Below are 10,226 nucleotides of genomic sequence, written 5' to 3'. Positions count from 1 at the left end.
TATTGCAGTTGAGGGATGCAGCTTCTATATAGCCCGGATGGTTGGGGGAAGCCATAGTACATTTATAACTACTAGAAATCCAATTTCTGCCTTTTCAAGGAATTAAAATTCAGATAGCCCTCAAAAGGAGTGTCATCATCTATATGGGAGGTTATCTAACAAAAGTGCTTTTCCTATTTGAAAGAAACTATGTAAAAATTACAATGACAAAGAAAAACTTTGTAACTTAAATATTACCAAAGAAAGTGGGGCATTTTACCCCTCACAGAGCAAGGTGAGTGATCTGCAAAAAAAAAAAAGATATGATGCAGGTATACTGTAGCTATCCTTTTCCATTTACTGATGGGATGGAAAAAGTGGATGTAAAGGCTTGCCTTTGGCAGTAATGTTGACCCTTGAACAACATGGGGACGGGGTGCCCACCCCCATGCAGTTGAAAATCGACATACAATTTTTGACTCCTCGAAAACTTAACCACTAATAGCATACTGTTGACCTGAAGCCTTACAGATAACATAAACAGTCATCTAAGACATATTTTGTATATCATATGTATTATAGATTGTATTCTTACAATAAATTCTTTGTATGTCATAGGTATTATAGATTGTATTCTTACAATAAATTAAGCTAGAGAGAAGAAAGTGTTAAAAAATTAGGAGGAAGAGAAAATATATTTACTATGTCTTCGTGCTTGTCATCTTCAAGTAGACTTCAAGTATCTTTGAGTAGACTGAGGAGGAGGAGGAAGAGGATTGGTTGATCTTACTGTCTCAGGGGTGGCAGAGGTGGAAGAAAATCTGCATATAACTGGCCATGCAATTCAAATCCGTGTTGTTCAAGGGTCAATTGTATATATGTTAAGCCTTTACAATAGAATTGCATGTACTTAGTCTCATGAAACCCCAAATGCCTTGGCTGTGCTGCTGCTAGACTGTGTGGTGCACAGTACAAAGATAAAGATGCTCCTTCCTCCAAGCAGATTTGACCCCATGATAGGGGGAATGGTGGGGTAAGTCAAACAAAATCTGTTTTTAGCCCCACTTGCCCTTTCAACTCTTCTTAGTCATCTTGTGGCTTAGTACTAGAAACTTCCACAGTCTTCCAACTGATAAGATATAGGAAAATGGACAAAAAGTGATCAACATTAAAAAAAAAAACAATGATGTAACATACATCACATGTAGGAAGGGGGCTGTAAGATATAGGTTTTTCTGGCAATGATTTGGTGCTCACAAGAGCCATTCCACTGAGGACATCCAGCATGACAAAATGGAATAAAGTTTTAGTAATCCCATTGTGCAGTAGATTGTTAAAGAAAAAATGGTTCAATGATATTTGTTAAAGCATGAAAAGGCAGACTTTATTCATTACCACTGAGATAGGTATAGGGACCATGGCAATGGGATTTTGCAGTGGGGGAGAGAAAATAGGCTTAACTGCAGAGTATGGGCAAGTGGGAATTTATAGCCAAGGAGCAAGGTGGGTCAAGGGGTCAGTGAATGAAAAAATACTAAGAGGAAGCATCAAGGGTAAGGAGGATTCTAACCTAACAGAATCTAACAGAATTCTTGCTGAAGATAAGCCAGACATTACCAGGGAGGCAGATAGTGACTTTTAAGGTGGGGATTCTTGCTAAACTGACTTAGCAGAGTTCTTTACTAAAACTGGATTTTACAAAAAAGTCCACAGATAGGCATAAGAGAAAACCCAGAAGCCTAACTAAATTTTGGCCAAGAAAAGAATCTGTCAAGGTGAATGTACAGTTTGAACTACTAGGGCTACAGAAGAAAGTATTCCTGTGTGAGCCTCCCACCACTGCACACTGCACACTGCACACTGTGCACTGCACCCTGCAGTGAAAGCATCAAAATGAGCGTGAAGTCAGATGGCTGCTGAAATCTGTCCCTATCACCCCATTCAAGAGTCTTAGATGTTCTCTGCCTGTCCTGGCTACACTGTAGCAGCAGCAGCATAGTTCTGAAAGCCTCCAAACATAATCCAGTTAGCCACACAGTATCTGTGTAGCTCTGGTAATTTTCAAAGTCTACTCTCAAACCTCCAGCAGGTCTCCACCAGTAAAGTTCTATTACTGGTCTCAGTAGAGCAGTCACGGATCATTCAATCAGTTCAGTCACCTCTCAGATCTTCCTAAGACTACAGAGGAGAAATCAATATGCTTCACAATGTGTAGACAACAAACTTGTCCACTGCAAGATCCTGAAAATTTTATTCAAAGAGATAAATAGGAAAAAAAAAATATTTCTATTCTGTCATGTCTGATCAAGACTTGTCCAGATTCTTCTTTCTGTGTGTCTAAAATGTCCTCGAGCTCAAAATTCTTCTAGATCTCTGCTATTTTAGGATAAATAACTTCTCGTGAATTTCTGTAAATTGGATGCTGTACTTATTTTAAATTGCATGAAAAAAGTATTCAGTGTGCGGGCATTTTTTTAAAGGGAGAATGTGTGTGGAAAGGTAGACTAATGCCTAGAAATTCAGAACACATCCAGTCAGCTCAGTGGCACAGCAAATTGTCATTAACTAATCTCTATGCCAGCTTTTTTATTATCATTGCTATTCTACCCTCTTTGTGTTTTAAAAATCTTCAGAGGAAGACAATTTTTAATGATTTGCTTTTCTTCCCTAAGCTTTCCACAGATTAAACTCTGCATCCTGTTTGCTTTGCTATGTTCAAGCTTCTCCAGGATTTTTACAATAAGAACCAAAATGATTCTTACTTCTATGGAAAATACCTCTGAGATGCATTTTCTTGGAAGGCTGGTCAGATGTTTTGAATATTCTGCATTTTATTTCCTTTAACACAAAACACATTCAAGCCTGTATTTTAAATATTAAAATAACCACTCGTTTAACTTTGTGACTAGCTTTCATTTTCCCAAAGTAAGAAAAAAATATTATTTATATACCCTCCCTCAAAATACTTCAGAAACCCTTGTGTCTTATCTCCTAACATAGTTCAACATAAAGAGAAATAACTTTAGTTACAGTTGAAATCATTAGAGATTCTTAAGTTTCTGGTAATTTTAATTATGTTCGCTATCATCTATTACTGTCGGATAGATATTTTACGTGACTGCTTAAAAAGAAATGACAAAACCAAATATAAAAACCTGAATGTAAATTATTTTACCCATAATTGGTCTAAAAAAACATCCTGGATCAGCCCAGTATTTGATTACATTGATATGCACAGAAGACAGGGAAATACAGGTTCCCTGGTAAAGGCCCCACCTTTAAGCCTGAAAATCCATAGCCCTAAGTGAGAAGAGGCATTCCTGTTTTTTGCACCTAAAAAGTTCCCTTTTGACCTGCCATGCCCCTTATTGTGTACCATATAAACCCCAAACCCCAGGCTCCAGAGGGAGACAGGCAGATGAATGACAGAACAGCATGGCAGAGAAGGAGAGAAGAGGAACATCTGAACGTCGAGAGGCTGGGGATGATTGGTGAGGAGATCGACTGCTGGACAGCCAAACTCCAGGAGAATATCATCTTCTCACTCCATCCCCCTTCCAGCTCCCCATCCATGCTACTGAGAGCCACCTCCACCACTCCGTAAAACTCCCACATTCATCCTTCAAGGTCATGTGTGACCTGATTCTTCCTGGATGCCAGACAAGGACCTGGGTACCAAGAAGAAACTGAGCTGGTTAATGCTTAAGCTGCAGACAGCAAAGCTGAAAGAGCACACTGTGTAACACATGCCTACTTGGGCTTCAGGAGTTGCAGACACTCACCTCTAGACAGTACCATGGGGCCAGAACCCAAAGAGCTCTCCCAGCTCCTGCACCTTCCCGCCTGTGTGCTCCCCCTCCTATAAGGGGTTTGAGCTCATGGTGGCCCAGCAGACAGCCACACCCCTGTCACACATCCTGAGAGGGGGGCCAGGTAACTCTGCCATCTCAACATGTACACAAAGTTTTTACTTCTCTAGGGCATTTTTGTAGTAGGAAGAATTGAGCCCCTCCCAGGTGCCACTTCCTACATGTCAGTCCCTTTGTGTTTACTTTTCTCCAATACTGGCAGATTAGCAGAATTCTGCCTTACACTAAAGCTCAAACACATTCTCATCCCATCAAGAATGCACTGAGTACTTACTATGAGTAGAGAAGATAATTTCCATTTTCAATTATTCCTGTAAAAAAAAAATTACCACTTATAAGAAAGTTTATTCTTGTGTTGTATAGTAACTCAACGCACTTCCCTTTCCACTTCATTTCTCCTGGATCTCCTATAAAAAGCTGTGTGATTAACAGAAAAGACCCTGGGTCTATTTGTGTTCTGTGTGTGCCTCTTCTACTGTGACTTGTACATTTTCTTTGTTAGTCAAGGGACTTTGTCAAATTTAATTTATGAAGGTTCGGAGATTAACTAACGGGAAACAGAACAATAAGTAACTGACAGCTTTGGATTCAAGCCTTCTCAGAAAAAGAGAAATGTATTAAAGCAAGCAAGCAAGCAAACAGACAAACACAATTGGATGGAAGGAAGAGGAAAGAGATAAAGAATGATAGAGAAACACATATGGAATTGCATGAATTAAAATTTAGAGCAGCAGAAAAAGTGCTGGGGAAAAAAAAATGGTAGAGCCCAAGGAAGAAGACCAGGCAATCAGGGAGTCAAGGGGTTGCCCCCAATTCACACAATATTTTGTGAACTTTTAAACAAGTGACTGTGGGAGATTGCTGGTGACTCATGGTGGTGGAGACAATCAAGAAACAGGGTTGGCAAGAGTGCAAGGAGAGGCCCTTGATGACAGCCCCAGTGACCTTGCTGCACCCTCCATTTGACCTCAGTTAGAGTTTGGGATTGTGGAACAACACTGCTGAACTTTTTATGTAGAATAATCCACACCCCAGTTTGCTTGAGACAGTGCTGAAGTATGCATCTGATTTAACATTCTAGCATTCTTTAAAGTGTATTGATTATGACCAGGCATGGTGGCTCGTGCCTGAGATCCCAGCATTTTGGGGGACCTTGGTGGGAGGATCTCTCTAGCCCAGGAGTTCAAGACCAGCCTGGGCAACATAGGGTGGCCCTGTCTCTACAAAGATTTAAAAGGTTAGCTGGGTATGGTGACACACACCTGTGGTCTCAGCTATGTGGGAAGCTGATGTGGGAGGATAGCTTGAGCCTGGGAGTTCAAACCTGCAGTGAACCGTCGTCATGCCACTCCATTCCAGCCAGGGTGACACAGCGAGACCCTGTCTCAAAAAATGATAATAAGTGTGTTGATTATGGTCAGCATGTGTATACCAATCCTGTAACACCATTCTTAATCTTATAACTTTGTTGAGTGAGTCATGATTTTAAAACAATCACTCGATAAATAAACATTAACTTCAAATCGTGTCAAGCACTGGGTTTGCAAATAGAATCTAAAGTTAAAATGATACATTCTGTGCCTTCAGGAAGCTTCTAATCTAGGGTGGAAATACACAAGTGAACCTCTTGTGAGAATGCTTTACATACTGTGCAGGTTTCTGATAGGGTCATCCTTTTGAGCTATAGAGTAAGACTATAGCCCTGTAATAGGGTGTATATGGAAGAAAGTTGAAGAGGAAGAGGATGAGTGGATACTTCTCAGTATAAACCATCTCCTGGTGACTTAGTAGATTTTCAAATGGAAGTAAAACTTAGAAAGTTGATCAAAGAGCTATAGGAAATCTTGCTTGTTTTTTGACTCTGAACTTCAAGAATTGAGACAGTTCCTGACAGTGAGAGAACAGATGGTCTCTGCTAACTGTAGGCAGGCAATGGGGGACCAAAAGCTAAAGATGAGCAACATAAATCTATAAGAGAAATATTAGTAGAACACTCTTCCCCTTTTCAAGAAGAGCCTCCCCTCCATTGCCAACCCCAAAGGCCAGCAATTTTGTTTTGTTAGGGGAAATGACTAGTTTCCTTAATAACATATATATGAAAAACAACTAATATGAAGAAGACTAGAATAATGACAAGTCACCTGGGACAGTGCTAAGATAGAGGAGTCAGAGGGGGAAGACTTCTTAGAAGAGATAACACTTGATCTCAGACTTACATGTAAGCAGATTTTAATCAGACTAATAGGGGAGTGGGATTGGAAGGGTGGTGAGCTGAGTGCTTAAGAGGCAGAAAGACTAGTCTGTGAAAAAGCACTGAACTTTGAGAGCATGTTAATTCATTAATTCATGAATTAATGAATTGGACCCAGGAGTTCAATATGTATTGGGCACCTACTATGTGCCAAGAAAATTCCAAGGTGCTGGGTTCTAGGAGGAGAGTCTGCATTTCCAATAGGTCCCATGTGAGTAGCAAAGCTACAAATCACTGAACTGTATGACCTCAGTCAGAGATGAAGCTGGCTCAGTGACTGATGAAAGATCTTCCAATTCTTTATTTTTCCTGTGTCAATGAAAAAAGCCAAACTCTATAAAATATTTAAAGAAGCCAAATATGAGTGACCAAGGTCTGAGGCACAGTCTCATGAGTTCCTGAAAATACGTGCCCAAGGTGGTTGGGTTACAGCTTGATATTATACATTTTAGGGGAACAGAAGTTACAGGCAGGTATCAGTCAACACATATAAGGTGTACATTGGTTTAGTGCAGAAAGGCGGGATAACTCAAAGGAGTGGAGCTTTTAAGTCATAGGTGGATTCAAAGACTCTCTGATTGGCAATTGGTTGAAGGAGTTAAGTTATTATCTAAAGACCCGGAATCAGTAGAAACCAATGTCTGGGTTAAGATAAGGGGTTGTGGAGACCAAGGGTCTTATTATGTTGATGAAGCCTCTAGATAGCAGCTTCAGAGAGAACAGATGATAAATGTCTCGTGCTGGGCACAGTGGCTCATGCCTGTAATGCCCCAGCACTTTGGGAGGCCAAAGTGGGTGGATCACGAGGTCAGGAGTTCAATACCAGCCTGGCCAACATGGTGAAACCCTGTCTGTACCAAAAATACAAAAATTAGCTGGGCATAGTGGCATGGATCTGTAATCCCAGCTACTCGGAATGTTGAGGCAGGAGAATTGCTTGAACCTGGGAGGCGAAGGTTGCAGTGAGCTGAGATCATGCCATGGCACTCCAGCCTGGGCAACAGAGCAAGACTCCACCTCAAAAAAAAGAAAAAACAAAAAAAGATGCTAGCCTCTTAGTTAAATCTGTCCTGGATCAGTAAAAGACTTGGAAAGGGAAGGAGATTCTGTACAGAATGTCAGTTTTCCCCACAAGAGACAGCTTTGCAGGGCCATTTCAAAATATATCAAAGAAATATATTTTGGGATAAAATACCTTGATTTCTTCCAGGGCCTGGCTCTCTGCTATAAAGAGTCTGGCTTTTCAGTCATAAGATCTGTGTTTTAATGTCAACGCTGACATTCAGTTGTGCCTGAATTCCAAAGGGAGGAGAGAAGAAGGAGTCATTGGGCTTCCCTCACCCATCCCCAGTCCTGGCCAAAACTAGTTTTTCAGCTTTACTTCAGTATTCCTTTGGCTGAGAGAAGGAGTCCATTCAGTTGGTTGGGGGACTTAGAATTTTATTCTTGTTTTATACCTGTTGAAATTTGCCATCAAATATTACCAAAATTTCATCTTACCAATCTAAATTACATGTTCTATAGACACTCGTAAAAATTGGCATTTTTTTAAAACAGTCTATAACAGTTTAGCACTTTAGTTTTACATTTCATTGAGAAATAATTTTTTTTTTTAAGTTTAGTCTTTGAAAAACCTGCAGGCTGGGAGCAGTGGCTCACGCCTGTAATCCCAGCACTTTGGGAGGCTGAGGAGGATGATTCATGAGGTCAGGAGTTCAAGATAAGGCTGGCCAAGATGGTGAAACCCCATCTCTACTAAAAATACAAAAATGAGCCAGAGGCAGTGTGGTAGGCGCCTGTAATCCCAGCTACTTGGGAGGCTGAGGCAGGAGAATTGCTTGAACCCAGGTGGCAGAGGTTACAGTGAGCCAAGATCGCACCACTGCATGCGAGCCTGGGTGATAGAGTAAGACTCCATCTCAGAAAAGAAAAGAAAAACCTGCATACACTCATGGTTGAAGGAAAATACTGCTCTTCCTACCTGTTAAGCCCACCTTGGATTTCACTTATCACACATAATGATCAATCTGTGAAGTGTTTGTTTCTTGTAAGTAAGTGACTGTGATGCAAGGCTGGTTTAACACACACAAATCAATAAACATAATCTATCACATAAACAGAACCAATGACAAAAACCACATGATTTTCTCAATAGAGGCAGAAAAGTTCTTTGACAAAATTCAACAGCCTTTCATGCTAAAAAACTCAATTAACTAGGTATTGATGGAACATATCTCAAAATAATAAGAGCTATTTATGACAAATCCACAGCCAATAGCATACTGAATGGGCAAAAACTGGAAGTATTCCCTTTGAAAGTCGGCACAAGGCCGGGCGCGGTGGCTCAAGCCTGTAATCCCAGCACTTTGGGAGGCCGAGACGGGCAGATCACGAGGTCAGCAGATTGAGACCATCCTGGCTAACATGGTGAAACCCCGTCTCTACCAAAAAATACAAAAAAAACTAGCCGGGCGAGGTGGCAGGCGCCTGTAATCCCAGCTACTCGGGAGGCTGAGGCAGGAGAATGGCGTGAACCCGGGAGGCGGAGCTTGCAGTGAGCTGAGATCGGGCCAGTGCACTCCAGCCTGGGCGACAGAGCGAGACTCCGTCTCAAAAAAAAAAAAAAGAAAGTCGGCACAAGACAGGGATGCCCTCTCTCACCACTCCTATCCAACATAGTGTTGGAAGTTCTGGCCAGGGCAATCAGGCAAGAGAAAGAAATAAAGTGTGTTCAATTAGTAAAAAAAGGAAGTCAAATTGTCTCTGTTTGCAGATGACATGATTGTCTATTTAGAAAACCCCATCGTCTCAGCCCAACTTCAGCAAAATCTCAGGATACAAAATCAATGTGCAAAAATCACAAGCATTCCTATACACCAATAACAAACAGAGAGCCAAATCATGAGTGAACTCCCATTCACAATTGCTTCAAAGAGAATAAAATACCTAGGAATGCAACTTACAAGATATGAGAAGGAATTCTTCAAGGAGAACTACAAACCACTGCTCAATGAAACAGAGAGGACAAAAACAAATGGAAGAATATTCCATGTTCATGGATAGGAAGAACCAATATTGTGAAAATGGCCATACTGCCCAAGGTAACTTATAGATTCAATGCTATCCCCATCAAGCTACCATTGACTTTCTTCACAGAATTAGAAAAAACTACTTTAAATTTCATATGGAACCAGAAAAGAACTCGCATATCAAAGACAATCCTAAGCAAAAAGAACAAAGCTGGAGGCATGATGCTACCTGACTTAAAACTATACTACAAGGCTACAAAACAGCATGGTACTGGTACCAAAACAGATATATAGACCAATGGAACAGAACAGAGGCCTCAGAATAACACCACACATCTACAACCATGTGATCTTTGACAAACCTGACAAAAACAAGCAACAGGGAAAGGATTCCCTATTTAGTAAATGGTGTTGGGAAACCTGACTAGCCATATGTAGAAAGCTAAAACTGGATCCCTTCCTTACACCTTATACAAAAATGAACTCAAGATGGATTAAAGACTTAAATGCAAGACCTAAAGCCATAAAAACCCTAGAAGAAAACCTAGGCATAGGCATGGGCATAGGCAGGGCAAAGACTTCATGACTAAAACACTAAAAGCAATGGCAACAAAAGCCAAAACTGACAAATGGGATCTAATTAAACTAAAGAGCTTCCGCACAGCAAAAGAAACTATCATCAGAGTGAACAGGAAACCTACAAAATGGAAAGAAACTTTTGCAATCTATCTATCTGACAAAGGGCTAATATCTAGAATCTACAAAGAACTTAAACAAATTTACAAGAAAAAAGCAAACAACCCCATCAGAAAGTGGGCAAAGGATATGAACAGACACTTCTCAAAAGAAGACATTTATGCAGCCAATGGACTTATGAAAAAATGCTCATCATCACTGGTCATTAGAGAAATGCAAATCAAAACCACAATGAGATACGATCTCACGCCAGTTACACTGGCGATCATTAAAATGTCAAGAAACAACAGATGCTGGAGAGGATGTGGAGAAATAGGAACACTTTTACACTGTTGATGGGAGTGTAAATTAGTTCAACCATTGTGGAAGACAGTGTGGCAATTCCTCAAGGATCTAGAACTA

Source organism: Colobus angolensis, unplaced genomic scaffold, assembly GCF_000951035.1.
Source record: "Colobus angolensis palliatus isolate OR3802 unplaced genomic scaffold, Cang.pa_1.0 Scaffold59, whole genome shotgun sequence".
Classification (NCBI taxonomy): domain Eukaryota; kingdom Metazoa; phylum Chordata; class Mammalia; order Primates; family Cercopithecidae; genus Colobus; species Colobus angolensis.
Note: the sequence above shows the minus strand (reverse complement) of the source record.